The sequence below is a fragment of the Euphorbia lathyris genome, chromosome 1 (assembly GCF_963576675.1).
Source record: "Euphorbia lathyris chromosome 1, ddEupLath1.1, whole genome shotgun sequence".
NCBI classification, from domain to species: Eukaryota; Viridiplantae; Streptophyta; class Magnoliopsida; order Malpighiales; family Euphorbiaceae; genus Euphorbia; species Euphorbia lathyris.
In genome coordinates this window covers 31,316,204-31,337,812 of record NC_088910.1, presented here as the reverse complement: position 1 = coordinate 31,337,812, position 21,609 = coordinate 31,316,204, and the positions used below count along the sequence as shown (strand labels likewise).

The 21,609-nt window shown below is 40.0% G+C and overlaps 1 non-coding gene across 1 annotated transcript; it reads left to right on the top strand.

Moving 5' to 3' along the window:
• The first annotated feature begins 12,797 nt into the window (after positions 1-12,797).
• Positions 12,798-12,904, top strand: LOC136216017 (small nucleolar RNA R71). Its single transcript, XR_010683014.1, has one exon. It is a non-coding gene; the product is annotated as a small nucleolar RNA R71 (small nucleolar RNA).
• Positions 12,905-21,609: the final 8,705 nt, after the last annotated feature.

Here is a 21,609-nt window from a genome sequence, read left to right as displayed (position 1 = left end):
CTCCTTATACAAAGTCTATCTTTTGTTTCTCAAAAAGTGCAATACCCTTTCCTTCCTTACTACCTCTATATAAAGGAAAGGTCATGGCCTAAAAACGGTATTAAACGTAACCGCTCAAAATATTATACAAAACAAAATCAAATGTTTCAGAAATCTAAAAATTGCTAAAAGTGGTTAAGATCATTTTGACCCTTGAACACTCAAGGGCCGAGCTTTCTTTTCATCTTGTTACTTCACGCCTGCACTTATCCGCCTCTCTACCTGCAGCTACTGTCGTACCTGCTTCCCGTCTAGTCGTTGTCCATCATCAGGGGTTCCGGCGTTTGACTGTTGGATCAAAGAATGGCATAATCTCCTCTTGGTTGTGCGAACAGGCTGCTTCCAGTCTATTCGGCTAAGTCTTTCCTTATCTGCATAAAAACACCTATAAGAACTTCTTTCTTGCAATAAAACACTACAAACACCCTTAATTCATTTTAATTAACATGTTTTAATGTAGTCAATTTCATGCCTAACACTAATTAATTAAATGAATTGAAACAAAAAAATAAGCCATAAATTGAACAATTAACATGGTAGAAGGTGAATTAATGGAAGGTACAATCCAGGATGAGGAATCCTTTGATTAAATCCTATGTATGGGTTTATGGAGTTCAGACTTATGTTTTATCAGTGATTGACGGTAATTACCCTAATAAGAAAGACAAATGTGATCAAGCTTTATCTAACTTATTTACATGCATTCAGCTAATGGTTTGATTAGGCATATAACTTAGGACATGCAAAGCATTAGGTTCTTTGGCAACTAAGGCTAAAACCGTAGTCCAGCCACGAAACCGCACTCCTAGTGGTCTCTAGCGAGGTGGGATTATACAAGTTCAGCATAGATAATTCCATGGTCAAGTTCTTATCTATCTATAATCCTATCTTTGTCATGTTATAGACATTAGGCACAAATATATACATAAAGCATGCTAGTTGATCGGCATCGACTCTAATTCTAGCAATAATCCTATTCCTAACAACTTCAATGAAGTAAGCATGCATAATCTGATCAATCTCAGGTAAACGCATAAACCTTAGGTCCCTAATCATACATAATCGTATAATCAATCTCATCCCCATCCCAAATTGGATGGGGATTAGCTCATAGAAAAACTAATCAGATAGGCAAGGTAAATATGAACAATGGAAAACATCTTCAATTAATTATAAAGATAAAAGATAAAACGAAAAGAGAGAAATCTAGAACCCGTTTTGTCGATTCTGGTTACAAAATAGAAGATCAAGCGCTTCTCCCATCAATTTTTCTTCAATAAAAGAAAAGCAGAATTGAAAACTAATCTAAAAAGCAAAAAAAAAGGAAAAGGATGGCCCTTGATATAGGTGAGATATCTCCCTATTTATAGAGTTAGGGAGAAAACCCTAATGTCACATGGGTAAAATAGACAATTACATTGTGTTTTAGTGGGCCTCAAAGCCCAAATCCGCGTATTTCAGCAAAGGGGAAGGCATTGGTGCTCCTTTCCCCGCCTTGTCTCGTCGAGACAAGGAGTGTCTCGACGAGACGAGGGCCTATCTTAACGAGACAGGTAATTTCTCGACGAGACAGGTCCCAGTTGGGGCGATTTTGCTCCGACTTTTATCTGTTTAGGTCCCTGAGCTTTTGAAAGATGCTCTAATGGTCCCTGATGAATCCCAAAAATGCTCTGATGGTCCCTGAATAGTCCGGAAATGCTCAAATAGTCCCTGGACATCCCTGAAAACACTGATAATGCCATAAATAATGGAAAATACTAAATTTAAGTAAAAACTATCAAATTAATACAAAAGCTTAACTAAAAGCTAATTAAAACAATCTAAATTACTCCTAAAAACTCTATAAAATAGGGAGCTATCACATGCATGAGAAAGGTATCACACAGTTGGCCAAGAAAAATATTCTGATTGGATTGGATCATGTTAATTTAAATAAATGTGCTAATTGTCTGGCCGGAAAACAAAACAGAGTTGCTTTCAAGAGTTCCTCTCCTTCTAGAGTGTAAAATATATTAGATCTGGTACACTCAGATCTATGTGGACCATTTCCAAAGTCACTTGGTGATGCTCATTATTTTGTGACTTTCATAGATGACCATTCTAGAAAAACATGGTATACACTCTAAAATCAAAAGATCAAGTCTTATATGTTTTCAAGCATTTTGTAGCCCGGGTTGAGCGACAAACTGGCAAGAAGCTGAAGTGCATTCATTCAGACAACGGTGGAGAGTACACTGGTCCAATTAATGTGTACTGCAAGGAGCATGGTATTCGACATCAACAAACTCCTCCAAAAACACCACAGTTGAAAGGGTTGGCTGAAAGGATGAACATAAGTTTAATGGAGAGAGTCAGATGCTTACTGTCACATTCAAAGTTGCCAAAGGAGTTCTAGGGTGAAGCTCTAGTCACAGCAGCTTATATTCTGAATCTTTCACCATGTGTGCCGCTGGATTATGATGTTCCAGAAAAGGTGTGGTCTGGAAAAGACTGTTCCTACAAACATCTGCGAGTGTTTGGTTGTAAAGCTTTTTTCCACATTCCCAGGGATGAAAGATCCAAGCTTGATGTCAAAACCAAAGAGTGTGTATTTATTGGTTATGGCCAAAATGAATTTGGCTATAAGTTCTTTGATCCAGTCCAGAAGAAGTTAATCAGAAGCCGTGATGCGGTCTTTATACAAGATCAGACAATTGAAGACATTGAGAAGTCTAGAAACGATGCTTCCGAACCTGAAACTAGCTCACCAAGCCTACAGTTAGTGCCTCCAAACGGTGCCAAGACAGGTTGGAGAAGAAATTCAAATTGATTAACCAGAGATAGTTGCTCAAGACGCTCCCATTCAGAATGAACCAGTTGATGCTGATGAAGAAGTTCACCATCAAACACCAATTGCAGAATGTTCTCCAGTTCGAACAAGATCCGGTAGAGCTATTCAATGTTCTACCAGATATTCTCCGAATGATTATGTCCTAGCGACTAACGGGGGAGAACCATAAATTTTTTAAGAAGCCATGGATGATGAACACAAGCAAAAGTGGATCGAGGCCATGCAAGATGATATGAAATCCTTGCATTAGAATAAAACTTTTGAGCTAGTGAAGTTGCCTGAAGGTAAGAAGGCTTTGAAGAACAAATGGGTGTTCAAAATCAAGAACGAAGAAAAGGCAGATTGGTTGTGAAGGGATACAGTCAAAGAAAAGGCATCGACTTTGACGAGATTTTATCACCGGTGGTGAAGATGACATACATTCGTACTGTGCTGGGGTTAGCAGCAAGTCAGAACCTGGAGGTTGAGCAAATGGATGTAAAGACTGTCTTCCTACATGGCGATTTGGAAGAAGAAATATACATGGAGCATCCAGAGGGTTTCAAGAAGAAAGGAAAAGAGGATTATGTTTGCAAGTTAAAGAAGAGTCTTTACGGCTTAAAGCAAGCACCAAGGCAGTGGTACAAGAAGTTTGAGTCAGTTATAGGGGAGCAAGGCTACAAGAAGACTACTTCAAATCACTGCATCTTCGATCAAAAATTCTCTGATGATGATTTCATTATTTTATTTCTCTATGTGGATGGTATGTTGATTGTTGGCAAGAACATCTCCAGAATTAACAATCTGAAGAAACAGTTGAGCAAGTCTTTTTCCATGAAAGACTTGGGGCCAGCAAAACAAATTCTCGGCATGAGAATCATTCGGGATAGAAGCGCCAAGAAGATATGGTTGTCACATGAGAAGTACATTGAGAAAGTACTTCAAAGGTTTAAGATGGATAAAGCTAAAATGGTTAGTTGTCCTCTTGATAATCATTTTAAACTCAGTTCCAAGCAGAGACCTTCTATTGAGAAAGAGAAGGAAGAAATGAGCAAAGTTTCATATGCTTCAGCAATCGGAAGTATAATGTACGCCATGGTATGCACACGACCGGATATTGCATATGCAGTTGGTGTCATTAGTAGATTCCTTTCAAATCTAGGAAAGGAACATTGGGAAGCTGTTAAATGGATGTTCAAGTATCTTCGCGGTACTTCAAAAATGTGTTTATGTTTTGGAAATACCAAACCAGTGCTAGTTGGCTACACAGATGCAGATATGGCTGGTGATGCTGACACAAGGAAGTCTACATCAGGGTACCTGATTACATTTGTAGGGGGAGCTGTGTCATGGCAGTCAAGACTACAAAAGTGTGTTGCACTTTCCACAACTGAAGCAGAGTTCATTGCAGCAATGGAAGCGTGTAAAGAGCTATTATGGATGAAGAAGTTCTTTAACGAACTTGGCTTCCGTCAGGAAAAATATCAGTTATTTGGTGACAGTCAGTGTGCTATTCACCTTGGAAAAAATCCATCTTTCCATTCCAGATCAAAACATATTGATGTGAGATATCATTGGATCAGGGATGTGTTGGAGATGAAATTATTACATCTTGAGAAGAACCATACAGATGAAAATGGATCAGATATGTTAACGAAGATCTTACCAATGGAGAAGTTCAAATACTGTCGAATGGCTGCAGGAATTACGATATCCTCATGTAATCGGGAGGGAGAGAATTGTTAGTTTGAAGTCTCAATTAAATGAAGGATCATTTGTGTAATTCGTAAATATTTCAAACAACAGCATTCACAACATTGAATGTTGTTGTTGGTTGTTGGTGACCCTTGGCAGTAAAAATGCCAAGGGTTAGCAGATTATATGATTGTGAGGGAGTGTTGTCCTCTGAACAGACTCTAGCAAGTGCACTAGAAACAAGTAATAAAGTGATAAATAGAGTATCGTTTCCACAGGGATTGAAGACCAAATTTTACTAGAAAAACCTTATAGAACAGAGTGTTCGTGGTGTGTGAAATCTTTACAATGAGAGATATTGTGAAAATGTGGTAAAGTCAATGAATAAACCGATAAAAACGATTACTTGATAATGGCTAAAAGGTAGAACAGGTTAGGCACAGCGGAACCGGTTACTTTAAGTCCCTAAACATCCTATTTATTCATGAATGGAGTAAAGTGAAGTCAAGATTTCTGTTTTAATGCTCACTTAAATCAACTCTCGTGTGTTCTTAAGATTCTAAGACTTACTACAACCATAAGCGTCCCTAAGGTTGGTTCTTTCTTGCATTAAGATTGAAACAGCATTTCAATAAAGAAAACCCTTGATACAACCGCCTAACATCCCTACTTCGGGGTTGGATGTTTGATAAAAAGTTCGGTGAAGATGAAAGCAGTTCCCTATCATTCATCTAACACTAGCATACATGCATAAGCAATGGCATAACAAGCTTTATCAAACACATCATAGTTTATCAACATTCATTCATAAATAGAAGATAGAGATCTAACATAACCGACCCTGACTGGCCGAACCCATTCAAAATGACTACTCACTCATACTACCGAGTGAACAGTCTACTTCCCTTCTACAGAGCTCCATCAATGGAGTTACCATCTTCCTCGAGAGCTCTTCTCTCTATCAAAACGTCTATTTTTCAGTTCACAAAAGATATCCTTTCCTTTCCCCCAATACATCTATTTAAGGGGAAAAAGATCAAAACGGTACTGAAAGTATCTGATAAAAATATTACAAAAACCAACTAAATTGTTCATAAATCCTAGACTACCAGAAGTGGTTAAGATCCTTTTGACCCTTGAACACTCAAGGGTCGAACTTTCTTGTCATCATGCTTCTTTTAACTGCTCATTTCTGCCTTTCCTGCCTGCTGCTCATGCCGTCTGTCAAGTCGCCATCTGTCATCAGAAATTGCAGCGTTATACCGCTGGATCATAGGTTGCTCATCTCCTCATGGTTTGTGCGAAACGGGCTGCTTACAGTTTGTTTGACTTTTTCTTTCCTAATTTGCATAAAAACACTTATAAGACCTTCTTCCACGTAATTTAACCTAAAAACACCCTTAATTCATCATAAATAATATGCTAAATTGTAGTCAAATTCATGCCTAACAAATACCCCCAAATTGAATCTTTGCTTGTCCTCAAGTAAACAACAGATAGAACACAAGTCAACTTACTGGGAAGGATTTAGGAATGAAAGAATACGGAAGATGAGTTGGAGGAGATCACGGAGAAAAAGGGATTATAACATATTATTTGTTCTCGAAAAATTTACAGAAAAACGCAAGTCACGATTATAAATGAAGTTATGTCAGCGTTTTATCATATAACCCTACTCAAGAAATTCCTCAAAGCTTAAAGTTAAACCTCAATTTTCACATGAACGACCTGTCTACCCAAGATGCCTCACTAAGGAAGGGAGTTTCACTTACTCTCGAATGGCCCCTTTTTCCCGTCATAGGGAATGGAATGCAACTTCTCTCCTCAGCTCAGTAAATACACCCGTAGGGTGTGAATTTGCTTATCGGTCCTATTTCTATGGGTCAAAATTTTCCAAACAGAGTTCAAAGGTCTTTTAATAGTTGTAATGTAAGGCTAGGGTATAGGTGTGGAAGTGAATGACTTTTTATTTGTAAGAATTCTATCCTCGTGCACTTTACACAGATCCCCTTGGTGTTTTCACATTCAACCTTGCACAGTTTGTTTTAACAAATGATTTACCCACTCTTTTCATTAACTCCTACCACTAAACAACCAATCCCAATGATTTTGGGCACACATTGTGATAGTGTGCCATGAATGAAGAGGTTCTTTACTGAATTTTCTTTTTCCTCTCAATCATTTTCTTTTATTCAACATTTCATTTTAGTATGCGCTCGAGTTTCCTCAGCCAATTATATTTTCAATTAAACCGCTTGCATGAGGCAGATTCTCGGCTCTTTAAGCTCAAAGTGAAGGGATTATGGTTATTCACAGGCTAGGTTAACGAAAGACAAGGGTAAGGCTCAAATGGTTCATCCTACTGTATGAGTGCAATGCACAGGTTACGTCTTTTTAAAGGTTGAGTTGGGTGCCTAATGCCTTTATCATTCTAGGTTTGTCAAAAAAATTCCATTTCTATAAGGCATACCAAAGCAAATTCTCCCTAAAGATAACAAGTACTGGCCCACTCTTTAAAGAATCAATGCATTTTATATGCAATTGCAGGCTCAAGTTCTCACTATTTTTGGGTTTCATGCATTTAGGCCAAAGGTCCCTCACGTTAATGTTGATTTAGAACTTCAAAAAAATTGGAACTTCAAGATCGGGCATTTAAGATTAACACAAGGCTATCACCACACCTTTCAATCATAACAAGCGCAGTCTGTTTAGTGATTACTGCAGAGTCTAAACAATCGAAACACTAGAATGTTTACACGAAAATGGACACAAACAAGGAATGTTTACTAAGGACTGTTAAAGATTTCTTTTTGAACTTACCAAAGATCACATGGGTATAATTTATTATTCAGAAAATACTACACTAACAACTTTGTTCAATCTTTTATCATGTTATGCACACAGATATTGCAATAACTAATGTGATTTCCCATCCCTAAATTAGAATCAAACATTGTCCTCAATGTTACGACTAACAAAAGCATAGGAAAAACAACATAACATGATAAAAGGCGAGTGTAAACAATTGCAAAGAAGGGGTATAAGTGTTACCAGATGCTTGGATAGCGAAAAATTGAATGATCAGACAGGCGGGGAAAGAGAGGAATCAACCTCTCTATCCATAGCAGGAGCATTGCCATCCCCTTTCGAGGAGGCAGCGGCAGTTGTTTCAAGTTTAGCTCTTACCGGACTCTTGATCGAGGCACCAGAGGGACTCTCCCGCCCATGTTCCTCCACACAAAGGTTTTTGAGCATGTCAATTTCGCCTTGTTGCACGGCATTTTTAGTTTCTAGGGCAAAAATCTGTTCTCTGCATGCTTGAGTCTATGCAAACAAGGCGTTGAACTTGGAGAGGATATCTTCATTGGAGAGCCTTGCGCATTTCTGGTAAAAGCCAAGATCTTTGGCATGTTCAATCTGCTCAGACTCTGATGATACTGATACTGTAGGCTCATTCTTCCTCTTCCTACTTTCAACCCTCTTGGCCTCAATAAAATCCGACATCCAGACCCACTTCCCATTCACCATTCTCCCGAAGAGCATACTCTAGAGGCTTTTCAAGTTGATTTGGTCCGGGTAGTTCACCACAGTTAGCATGTTTCGGTCTTCTGGCTTGAAGACTCTGATTGCTTCGGAAATTCTTGTCACAATGCTGCCACAGTATATGACAGAAGAGTTTTTCCTCCCAAAAGCGCTAATGTACTCCCCAAACCAAAATCCAAGGTTCATCATGCGCCCATGTACCATACTCCAAAGGACTGTAAGGTCTGCGTGAGGGATAGTGGCCTGGTTTTCGCGTGCGAAGATGGTGCTGGAAACCAGTTTGTGTAAGTACCGGATGGCGTAGTCCTCAATACCAAATGCTTTGGATGCACTACCCTCGTAACTTGACTGTGTTTTCGTATGAGAACAACCTGAATTCTTCCATATCACAGAGTTGCAGCCTCCTTTGTTCGCCCACAGCCTGTTCTCAAAATTCAGGAAAGTTAAAGCCCAAAAAGCTCTATGCTCCATCTCTACTGAAATGACAAGACTTTCCATACAACAATCTAAATGGGGACATTCCAATGTGTGTCTTATATGCAATTCTATATACCCATAAATCATCGTCAAGCTTGTTTGCCCAGTCTTTCCTAGAATTGCCCACGGTTTTTTCCAAAATTCGTTTGATTTCACGATTTGAAATCTCCACCTGCCCACTAGTTTGTGGGTGGTAAGGCGTGGCAATTCTATGAGAGACTCCAAGCTTGCCCATCAACTTTCCAAATTGAACGTTCCAAAAGTGGGTTCCTTGATTACTTATGATCGCTCGTGGGACACCAAATCGGGCAAACAGCCTTTTTAGGAATTTTACAACCACACGGGCATCATTGGTGGGACTAGCAATTGCTTCAACCCACTTGCTCATATAGTCGACTGCAACTAAGATGTATTTATGTCCAAAAGACGTAGGGAATGGTCCCATGAAGTCTATGCCGCATATATCAAATATTTCACAAACAACAATATTATTGAGGGGCATGGCATTTCGAGCTGAAATATTGCCTGTTCGTTGGCACTCATTACAAGTGCGTACAAACACATTGGCATCTTTGAAAATGGTTGGCTAGAAAAAACCTGATTGAAGCACATTGGTTGGTGTTCGGCTCGCGCTATGATGCCCACATGCTTCACGATCGTGACAATGGCTCAAAACAGCATGTCCCTCTTCTTAAGTGATGCATCTGCGAATGATCTGATCTGCGCATAACCTGAAAAGATAGGGTTCCTACCAAAAATAATATTTGATTTCTGCATAGAACTTTTTCCTTTGGTTAGTGGACATGTTATGAGGTTTAATTGAACTAGCAAGGAAATTCGCAATGTCAGCAAACCATGGAGCAGGCTGTATAGAATACAAACGCTCATCTGGAAAAATCTCTACAATTTCAGGTTGTTCCTGGCTGTTCTGATGAGAAATTCTAGACAAATGATCAGCAGCTACATTTTCGGTCCCCTTCTTGTCCTTGATCTCGAGATCAAATTCTTGGAGTAAGAGTAACCACCGTATCAGCCTTGGCCTTGCATCTTTCTTTGCGAACAGGTAGCGTAATGCAGCATGGTCTGTGTAGATAATGACTCTTGACAAAACCAAGTATGGACGGAATTTGTCAAAAGCATATACTACTGCGAGAAGCTCCTTTTCTGTCGTGGTGTAGTTCTGCTGAGCCTCGGTTAATGTTTTGCTTGCATAATAGATAGGCCGGAACTTCTTCTCAATCCTTTGCCCAATAACAGCTCCTACACATGTATCGCTAGCATCACACATCATCTCAAATGGATGTTCCCAGTTGGGTCCTGCTAGTATAGGTGAGTTGATCACCTTGCTTTTCAATAGTTCAAATGCTTTGACGCAGCTTGTGTCAAATGAGAAGTCCACATCTTTATGTAGCAAAGCTGAAAAAGGTAACGCGATCTTTGAGAAATCCTTTATAAACCTTTGGTAGAACCCTGCGTGTCCAAGGAAACTTCTCACATCTTTGACATTAGTTGGAACGGCAAGTTTCTCTATTACTTCCACCTTGTCCTTGTCCACTTACATCCCTTTTTCAGAGATTTGATGCCCGAGAACGATTCCGCCAATAACCATGAAGTGGCATTTCTCCCAATTTAGAGCTAAATTGGTCTCCTTACATCGTACTAGCACAACCTCCAGGTTGTTCAGACAGCTTCCAAATGAATTTCCATAGACGGAGAAATCGTCTATGAAGATTTCCACAGTCTGTTCCACCATATCATGAAATATAGACATCATGCACCTTTGAAATGTAGCTGGGGCATTGTATAATCCAAACGGCATGCGTCTGTAGGCATATGTCCCGTAGGGACAGGTAAAAGTTGTCTTTTCTTGATCTTCACAATGGATCGCAATTTGGTTGTACCCCGAATAACCATCAAGAAAACAGTAAAAATGCATACCATGTCAACCGTTCTAGCATCTGATCAATGCAGGGAAAAGGGAAATGGTCTTTCCTTGTTGCCTCGTTGAGCTTTCGGTAGTCCACACATACTCGCCATCCTGTTATGGTTCTTGTGGGAAACAACTCATGAATAGGGATGGTCCAAACACGGTCAGAGATGGGATAAATGATTCCTGCATCTAACAGCTTGATTACTTCTTTCCTCACAACCTCCTTCATGTGGGGGTTAAGTCTTCGTTGTGGTTGGATAGACGGCTTGTGATCTTTTTCCTTCAGAATTCTATGGACACATACTGCTGGACTAATACCCTTGATATCATCAATTTTCCACGCTATAGCATCGTTGTTTCTTCGTAATACCTCCATGAGTTGAGCTTTCTGATCAGTGGTTAGTTTTGAAGATATAATCACCGGGCTTCCACTTGGTGGCTCAAGAAACGCATACTCTAGGTGTGATGGCAAAGGTTTTAGTTCAAGTTTAGATAATGGCACAGTGGGTATTTCAGGTGGTTCTTGATGAGTAGGAACAATGGGATCCAGAGGAAGTGTTGACAAGTTGGTTTCAATGGAACAGCCAGTTCCTTCACATAGATTCACTTCTTCTCCCAAGAAAACCTCTAGAGTGTCATGTCCTTGTTCCTACGAAGTAGAAAGACTTTGGAAATCATCTAAGAAACAACATGTGTCATCACTAGTGTTAGCTCGTCTCATAGCCTCATTCATCTTGAAAATGATTTCCTCCCCATTAATTCGCAAAAATAATTGTCCTTCTCCTACATCAATCAATGCTTTGTCCGTTGCTAAGAACGGTCTACCCAAGATAATAGGAACATGCAAGTCCTCGTCTATGTCCATTATGATAAAATCAACATGCAGTATGAATTTTCCTACTTTGACCAATACATCTTCCACTACTCCCCTAGGGTAACATACCTACCAGTCAGCTAACTGAATGGACATTCTGGTCGGTTGTGGTTCTCCTAGTCCTAGCTTAGCATACACAGAATATGGAATTAGGTTTATACTAGCTCCTAAGTCACATAGTGCATTTTCAATATTTAACTTGCCAATTGAACATGGAATCAAAAAACTCCCTGGATCCTTTAGTTTCTTCGAAAGCTGCTGCTTATTCTGGAGTATTGACGAGCAGTCCCTATTCAGTTGGATCATCGAGATATTTTCCAGTTTCTTCTTATTAGACAAGATATCTTTTAAGAATTTTACATATGTCGGCATCTGGGCAAGTGCCTCCACGAAGGGGATGTTGATGTGCAGCTTCCTCAAGGTGTCTAGCACCTTTGAATTTTGCTCTTCAAGCTTCTTATTTATCAGCCTCGTCGGATAAGGTACAGGTGGCACATAGGGCGGAGGTGGTCTATACCTCTTTCCTTATTCCTCCTGGTCTTGATCATCGGTCAATTCTACCCCGACGGGCTCTTCTTGACTAGGAACAGCTTGTTCCTTCTTTTCTTCAGCATTTTGAGAAGTACCTGCACACTCAACACTTTTATCAGTTGAAAAATGAGGGTGAGTTTCCTTACCAGATCGTAGAGTGATAGCCATGACATCTCCTTTGGGATTTGGTTCAGTGTTACTTGGCATTATCCCTTTTCCTTTTGACGAGGATACAGTAAGCTGATAGACCTGTGTCTCCAGATTTTTTATCGACGTTTGTGTCTGCTTCATGAACTGCATCATCATGGTCTTCATGTCATGTTCTATATCTTCCTTCGGTGCAACTGGCTGCTTATAATGTTGTTGAGGTTGCCTCTGGTATTGTCCTCCTTGTTGCTACTGATACCTCAGTTGTTCCTGCTGATTTGGCTGCCCAGTCCATCCGAAGTTCAGATGATTTCTTGTGGCTGGATTGTATGTATTTGAGTATGGGTTTGGTGGGTTCCTTTGATTATATCCAGCATAATCACATTGCTCCTGCTCACTTTTCCCTTGCTTGACTCCAGGACAGTTGATGTTGAAGTGAGGTCCTCCACAGAATCACAAACATCATTGAACGGCGGTTCGCTGTGAATGGATGATACATTAATCTTGCTGAGCTGTTTTGCAAGTTGTTCCACCTGGGTGGTCAGTTTTGACACAACATCATCATTCCCCGCTCTTTTTCCTTCACTCCTAGCTGAGTGCCAGTTATAGCTTGTGTTTACGACTTTCTCGATAAGGTTGTACAAGGTTGGGGTTCAAGATCTTCGGGGTTACCATTGGCAATGGATTCAATCTGGATTTTATAAATGTTGGTGACTCCATTATAAAAATTCTGTACTTGCATCTATATGGGGATGCCATGATTCGGTATCCTTCTCAATAGTTCTTTGTACCTTTCCCATGTCTCGGCCAAGGATTCATCATCTTCTTGCACGAAATGAGATACCTCATTTCTGAGTTTGATGGCCTGTCTAGGTGGAAAATATTTCATTAGAAAAGCACTGGCCATTTCTTCCCAAGTGGTAATGGTTCCTAGCTGTAGGTTCTTTAGCCAGTTTTTTGCTTTATCTTTGAGAGAAAAAGGAAACAGCTTTAGCCTTATCACATCATCGGAAACTCCTCGATTTGATCGGAAAGTGTTGCATAGTGTAATGAACTCCTGGATATGCCGGTTTAGATCTTCCAACTGGTATCCATGGAATTGCACTGCGGGCTGCAACATTTGTATCATAGATGCTTTCACTTCAAACATGTTGTTCCCTTCGTTAGGCAACACTATGCACGATGAGTGTCCTTCTGTGGTCGGTCTAGAATAGTCTCTGATCCTCATAACAGGAGGATTGTTGTTCTCTCCTTCCTCCTCTTGGTTGGGTTGAACTGGCTGTTCTGGTTGTACTCTTCCAGCCATCCTTATTTCTCTTTATCGCTCTCTTTGTCTTGCTCTTCGAGCTCCCGCTCGGTTTCGTCTACACGTTCTCTCTAACTCAAGATCGATAGGAAAAACAGGTGGTCCAGCTCTGCGCATAGACAGTGGGGGCACTACTTCTGGCTGCACTACTTAGCAAACAGATTAAAAACACCTTGTTTCACAGAAATTTTCAGATAAATTTTGTTGCTATCAATCCCTGGCAACGGCGCCAAAAACTTGTTGTCCTCTGAACAGACTCTAGCAACTGCACTAGAAACAAGTAATAAAGTGATAAATAGAGTATCGTCTCCACAGGGATTGAAGACGAAATTTTACTAGAAAAACCTTGTAGAACAGGGTGTTCATGATGTGTGAAATCTTTACAATGAGAGATATTGTGAAAATATGGTAAAGTCAATGAATAAACCGATAAAAACGATTACTTGATAATGGATAAAAGGTAGAACAGGTTAGGCACAGCGGAACCGGTTACTTTAAGTCCCTAAACATCCTATTTATTCATGAATAGAGTAAAGTGAAGTCAAGGTTTCTGTTTTAATGCTCACTTAAGTCAACTCTCGTGTGTTCTTAAGATTCTAAGACTTACTACAACCATAAGCGTCCCTAAGGTTGGTTCTTTCTTGCATTAAGATTGAAACAGCATTTTAATAAAGAAAACTCTTGATACAACCGCCTAACCTCCCTGCTTCGAGGTTGGATGTTTGATAAAAAGTTCGGTGAAGATGAAAACAGTTCCCTATCATTCATCTAACACTAGCATACATGCATAAGCAATGGCATAGCAAGCTTTATCAAACACATCATAGTTTATCAACATTCATTCATAAATAGAAGATAGAGATCTTCCATAACCGGCCCTGACTGGCCAAACCCATTCAAAATGACTACTCACTCATACTACCGAGTGAACAATCTGCTTCCCTTCTATAGAGCTCCATCAATGGAGTTACCATCTTCCTCGAGAGCTCCAAAACTTCTGCTAACATCAACCAAACATTGGTAACAACTCAACCACTCTTCAAATCTTTGTTCACCACTCCACCTTGGCTCTCAAACACCCCAAACAATTTGAAATCCAACTCAACCTTTAGAATTGACACAGCTCATAATAGTTTACCTATGGATTCCTCATCCATTTATGGACAAGCAAATTTCGGGTCCAAGTTTGGACTAGGTGGCAACCCTGTTTATTGTTACATTCTTGGGGACACGAATGATTTAAAGGGGGGAGGGGTAATTCCATTGGTGAAGGTAATAAGAGGAGGTAGTGAGAAGGCTAATCATAGTAAGCAAAAGAAGAAAGGTAAGAATGGGATAGATGGGTTCTCGGTTGATTATGATAGTGGTATGCTTGCAAGTATGGCCTGGTTTAAAGGGATGCTAAATGAAAACTATGGTATGCAATGTTGGGATACCCATGGTATCCATCTGCCCTATCAGCAGCCCTATTGCTTTGTGACACTACACGATCAAGCATGGCCCTGGATTGAAGAATTTGAAGTGCTGCCTCATCTTCAAGATGCAAACCTTGCTAAGTTTGCTTCATTGATGGGTTCAGGAGCCTTCTTGGAGTGTTCTATAGTAGTTAACATGGTAAATAATGAGGTAGACTCACTAGTTGAGCATATTGAAGAGGTCTTTTTCGAGGGTCAATATACTTTATGTCGACCGTTATTTCCATCTCATCATTTTAGCGTTGTCAAACTTGAGAGGAGAATGAGTTCTTTCTACCTTGTACAAGGCTTAAATCTGAGCAATCAAACCCTTGTTTTAGCCCATTATACTCAGGATCATCAAGATGAATTTACACTAAAGGAGAAACTTCATGTTTTTGTGGTGAGTGCAAAGCAAGCAGTTGATCCACTTGGGGTTCTTCAGCATGAAAGGATACTACAAATCCCTCAGCAACTCGATAAATGCCAGTTAAATCTCCTAGTTCTGAAAAGGGTTCGAGGTGATGATGACAGTGATGAATATGATGAGCAAAAGAGAAGTGTTAGAGATTTTGGATTGAGCTACTCATTTTTTGGACATGCAAATGCTAGTGATGGTCGGGGACAAGTTTTGTTGAAAATGACGGGGAGTAATGAAGTTGTGTTTGGGAATGCGTTCTAGCCTTGTGACAGCATGAATGGATCAAACGAAAAAGAATTGGCAGCCAAAATTGAAGAGGAAGCTTTTGAAAAGACGAATTATATTCATGCTCCTATCACAGGAACAATGAAAAAATTTGATATTTTGTCTAGGTTCCTAAATGAGACAGAGACTAATAAAAAAATATTTACCAGACATAACTTCGAACTGTGGGATTAAGGGCAAAGACACAACAACAGCCACTCTATCTTGGTTCATCTATGTTCTTTGCAAACATCCTGATGTGCAAGACAAGGTTGTGAATGAAGCAAGAAATGTTTCAAAAGCAAAGGAATTTACAAATTTTGCAGAAGGTGCAGCAGGAGCTATTGAAAAGAAGAATTATCTCCATGGTACTAGCACAGAAACACTCATACTCTATCTGGTTATGCCCTTTGACACAAAGGTTTGCTTTTCTGATGATACTCTACAAGATGATTTTCGTATAAAGAAAGGAGATGCAGTAGCTTACCAACCTTATGCAATGGGAAGAATGAAATTCATATGGGGTGATGATGCTCTAGAATATAAGCCAGAAAGAAATGAACATGGTCTTTTCAGCCACAGAGCTCTTTCAAGTTCACTGTCATCACCCTACAAATTCAATGGGTTGTTTCTGTTCCGGAGCCTTTCCAAGTTCACTGAGTTCCAAACTTTATACATTCTTGGCGACAAAGAATGCTCTAAAGGGGGAAGTATTGTCACGATTATTCGAATTATTAGAGAAATTAAAAGGGGAATTATTAGCTATTAATTAGGCGGGTGATTGTTTTACATTTAAGTGTTAATTAGTTGTTATTTAGGACTGTTTACAGTTGTAACAGTTCTATTATTTACAGCTGTAGGATTCTGTAACTGCTGCCACATCAGCAATAGGTTGGTCTATATAGAGTCATGCCTTGTATGGAAAAGGTATCAGATTAATATTGAATGAAACTATCTCTCTTTTCTTCTTTCTCTCTCCCTAATTCTTTCTCTTTCTCTTCTTATTCTTCTCCTATCACCTGTAAGTCGTTGTTTTCTATCACTAGCTGATGATGCTGAGTCAACAAGTCAGCATTGTAAGTCGTTGTTGTTTTCTATTACAAGAATGATGCTGGGTAATCAAGTCAGCATAATTATAAGCCAACCAGTCAGCATGAGTATTTCAACAAGTCGGTATAATGCTGACTTATAGCATGGTACTGAGGTGTTAATACAGGTCAACATGTTCGTGCTGTGTTCAAGACAACATGGTCTTGCTGTGTTACCACTGGTCAGTAGGTCTTGCTGAGTTAGTACATTTTGAGTAAGGATATTTTGGGTATTTTCACAATCTTGTAAAGGCTATAAAAGGTCTGGGTTGGGAAGTAGTTTCATATGAGAGATTATTCTTAGACTAAGTCATTAGTGTACACTGTGATATACTGAGTTGGGGATTGGGAAAACATGAGGGTTTCTTGAGAGGAAACTGTTTCAATCTTGTTGTAATCTCCATTGATTAGTGAAGTTGCTGGATGTAGGCAGTTAAGCCGAACCAGGGTAAATTCTGTGTGTATTCTTTTGATTGTTGTTTCAAGATCCAATCTGTGATCTTTGTGAACTTTGTTTATCTGTGTGGTTGATTGATCGTTCGAAGTATAGTTCAACAATTGGTATCAGAGCTAATCAAGAACAGAGCAATAGGTTTTACAAAGATCGAGATCGAGCGTTTCAATGGTAAGGGAGATTTTGCTCTATGGAGACAGAGGATGAAAGCAATCTTGGTTCAAATAAAGGTTGCGAAGGCTCTGAAGGGCGAGAAAGAACTTCCGGCGACAATGACGAAGGAGGAGAAAGAAGATCTTGGCGACAAGGTGCTGAGAGAAGTCTCGAAGGAAACCTCAGCTGCTGGGGTTTGGCTCAAGCTTGAACAGTTGTACATGACGAAGACACTCACCAATCGTGTTTATCTTAAGGGAAAGCTTTTCGGCTTCAAGATGAACGAGGACAAGCCAGTTGAAGACTATCTTGATGATTTCTCAAAGATCATAATTGACCTAGAGAACATAGAGGTAAAGATAGATAATGAAGATCAGGCCATAATGATCTTGAATTCTTTACCCCAGTCTTTTAGTCATTTCGTTGAAACCATGAAGTACGCTAGAGAAACACTAAGTCTGGAAGAAGTTCTTATGGCTCTAAAGTCAAAACAGATTGAGGCCAGCACCAACACTGAAACTGCAGAAGGATTGCTTGTTCGTGGAAGGTCTGAGAAAAAGGACTCTCACAAGCCAAAGAACAAGAACGGGAAAAAGTCCAAAACTCCATCCTCAAGCAATAAAGAAGGCAATGTCTACAAGTGTTTTCACTGCCATAAGGAAGGACATTTCAGGAAAAACTGTCCTGAGAGGAAGAAGAGTCAAGGTCAGCCTAAAGATCAAGGCGAAGCCGCTGTGGTAGAAGAAGGTTATGAGAGCGCTGAAGTTCTTGCTGTCACTGATAAAGATCCAAACACTGACTGGATCTTGGACAGCGGATGTACGTTCCATATGACTCCCAACAGGACGTGGTTCGAAGACTTTCAAGAAGAAGGTGGGAGGGTTCTTCTAGGCAACAACAAGTTGTGCAAGGTACTGGGTCAAGGCTCCATCAGGCTGAAGATGTTCGATGGTCAAGAAAGGATTATGACCAGTGTGAGGTATGTGCCAGAACTGAAAAGAAATTTAATTTCTTTGGGTACGCTTGATAAACAAGGATACAATTATAGAGCCGAAGGGGGTATCATAAGAATAGCTAGAGGATCTTTAGTTGTTATGAAAGGTACCATGAGTAATGGCCTATACACACTCTTAGGTAGTATTGTGTTAGTCTCTACAGCAAATCTCACCGAGTCTAAAATTGATAGAACCAATCTTTGTCACCTTAGACTAGGTCACGTGAGTGAAGTTGGTTTACATGAACTTAGGAAGCAGGGTTGTTTTGGTAAAGATCACATAGGAAAGATAGATTTCTGTGAGAACTGTGTCTTAGGGAAGTCAAGTAAAGTCAAGTTTCCTAAGTCAGCAATACATAGAACCCAGGACATTCTTGAGTACATTCACTCTGACCTATGGGGGCCAACAAGAACTAAGTCTCATGGTGGGAGGACCTATTTTATGACCCTTATTGATGATTACTCTAGAAGAGTATGGGTTTATATTCTAGCTCATAAGAATGAGGCCTTGCAAACGTTCAAGGATTGGAAAGTGTTAGTGGAAAACCAAACAGGAAAGAAAATCAAAAGGTTGAGAACCGACAATGGTTTGGAGTTTCTTGACAAAGATTTCATCACTTTGTGCAAGAAGTCAGGTATAACCAAACATCACACCGTTCCTGGAACTCCACAGCAGAATGGCCTAGCAGAGAGGTATAATAGGACTATCCTAGAGAGAGTTAGGTGCATGTTAATCCAATCCAGTCTCCCTAAGTCTTTCTGGGCTGAAGTAGTGCAAACTGCGTGTTACCTAATCAATAGGTGCCCATCATCTGCTATAGGTTTTAAAACACCTATGCAAATGTGGTCTGATAACCCTGAGGATTATGAAAAACTTAGAGTGTTTGGTTGTTCAGCTTTTGCACACGTTAGACATGAAAAATTAGAACCTCGGGCTCTAAGATGTGTTTTTATAGGCTACCCTATAGGAGTCAAGGGCTATAAGTTGTGGTGCCTAGAACCTGGTTATAAGAAATCCATAGTCAGCAGAAATGTTGTGTTCAATGAGATGGATTTTCCTTATCAGAAAAACCAAGAGAAAACTCAGTTAGAACCGAGTAGTCCTGAGTCCATTCAAAACCTTGAGAGTGTTAAGAATGAGGTGGAGCTTGAAGAAAATAGTGAAAACACCCGTAAAACCGAGCAAGAAGTCAGTGATGGTAATTCTACTGAGTCCAGTAAAAGCTATAGACTTGTTAGAGACCGTGAAAGAAGAGTCCCTAGGGCCCCGGTTAGATATGGTTTTGAGGACCTTGTAGCTTATGCATTTAGTGTTGCTAGGGCAGTACAAGAATCTGAACCTGTAACCTATAGGGAAGCTGTGAATTCGGTTGACAATGAACAGTGGCTTAACGCTATGAAGGATGAGATAAAATCCCTTGATAAAAATGAAACTTGGATTTTGGTAGATAAACCTCCTGATAAGAAGTTGGTCGGTTCAAGGTGGGTGTTTAAAAGAAAGGAAGGGATACCTGGTGTAGAGAAACCTAGGTTTAAAGCTAGGTTGGTGGCCAAAGGGTTTACTCAGCAGGAAGGTATAGACTTTAATAAAATCTATTCACCGGTTGTTAAACATAGGTCTATAAGGATTATTCTCTCTCTTGTAGCTCGTTTTGATCTAGAATTAGAACAGTTAGATGTCAAAACAGCTTTTCTTCATGGAAACCTGGATGAGGTCATATATATGCAACAACCAGAGGGTTTTGAAATAGGAGATAAAGACCAGCGGGTATGTTTGCTTAAGAAGTCTCTATATGGTCTGAAACAGTCCCCTAGACAGTGGTACATGAAGTTCGATGAGTTTATGATAAGTCAGGACTTTCATAGGTCTAGTTATGACTGGTGTGTGTATAGTAGAGACCTTAGTGATGGCTCTAAGATTTATCTCTTGTTATATGTTGATGACATGCTTATAGCTTGTCACAACAAAGCAGCCATAAATCAGTTAAAGGCACAACTAAACACACGGTTTGAGATGAAGGATCTCGGGTCAGCACGGAAAATTTTAGGGATGCAAATTTCTCGAGACAGAGGAAGAAAGAAGCTGTTCCTAAGTCAGTCAGTTTATCTGAGCAAGGTGTTAGAACGTTTTGGTATGACGAATTCAAAGGCCGTTCTCACTCCACTTGCAAGTCACTTCAAGCTGAGCAGTAAGCAAAGTCCTCAAACTGATGAGGAAAAGGAAGACATGGAGAGGGTGCCATATTCTAGTGTTGTAGGTTGTCTAATGTACGCGATGGTCTGTACACGTCCAGATTTGGCTCATGCTGTGAGTCTCATTAGCAGGTTCATGGCAAATCCAGGAAGAGCACATTGGTCAGCGGTGAAGTGGGTGCTGAGGTATGTCAAAGGCTCACTGAGTAAAGGTTTGAGTTATGGTGGAGCTGAAGCCCTAGTGGATGATGTAGCAGGTTTTGTTGATTCTGATTATGCTGGTAGCATTGACACAAGAAAATCTCAAACCGGGTACGTATTCACTGTGTTTGGAACAGCAATAAGTTGGAGGGCAAGTCTACAGTCAGTTGTGACTTTGTCAACAACCGAGGCAGAGTTTATTGCCGTCACAGAGGCAGTAAAGGAAGCAATGTGGCTGAGAGGAGTCTTAGCGGAACTTGGAGTGACACAGATTGATGGTTTGAAGATTTACTGTGATAGTCAAGGAGCTATACACCTGTCAAAACACCAAGTATTTCACGAGCAATCCAAACACATAGATGTGAGAATGCATTTCGTCAGGGATGTGATTAGCACTGGTACTGTTCAGGTGGTGAAAGTGGGAACTGAGGATAACCCAGCCGACATGCTGACCAAATCTGTTTCAAGTAATAAATTTGAACATTGCTTGAAACTGGTTAGGATGGTCAGTGATCCTTGAGTGTATTTTCTTCACTAGTTGATGGAGTGATTAGAAAGACAAGGTGGAGATTGTAAGTCGTTGTTTTCTATCACTAGCTGATGATGCTGAGTCAACAAGTCAGCATTGTAAGTCGTTGTTTTCTATTACAAGAATGATGCTGGGTAATCAAGTCAGCATAATTATAAGCCAACCAGTCAGCATAAGTATTTCAACAAGTCGGTATAATGCTGACTTATAGCATGGTACTGAGGTGTTAATACAGGTCAACATGTTCGTGCTGTGTTCAGGACAACATGGTCTTGCTGTGTTACCACTGGTCAGTAGGTCTTGCTGAGTTAGTACATTTTGGGTATTTTCACAATCTTGTAAAGGCTATAAAAGGTCTGGGTTAGTACATTTTGGGTATTTTCACAATCTTGTAAAGGCTATAAAAGGTCTGGGTTGGGAAGTAGTTTCATATGAGAGATTATTCTTAGACTAAGTCATTAGTGTACATTGTGATATACTGAGTTGGGGATTGGGAAAACACGAGGG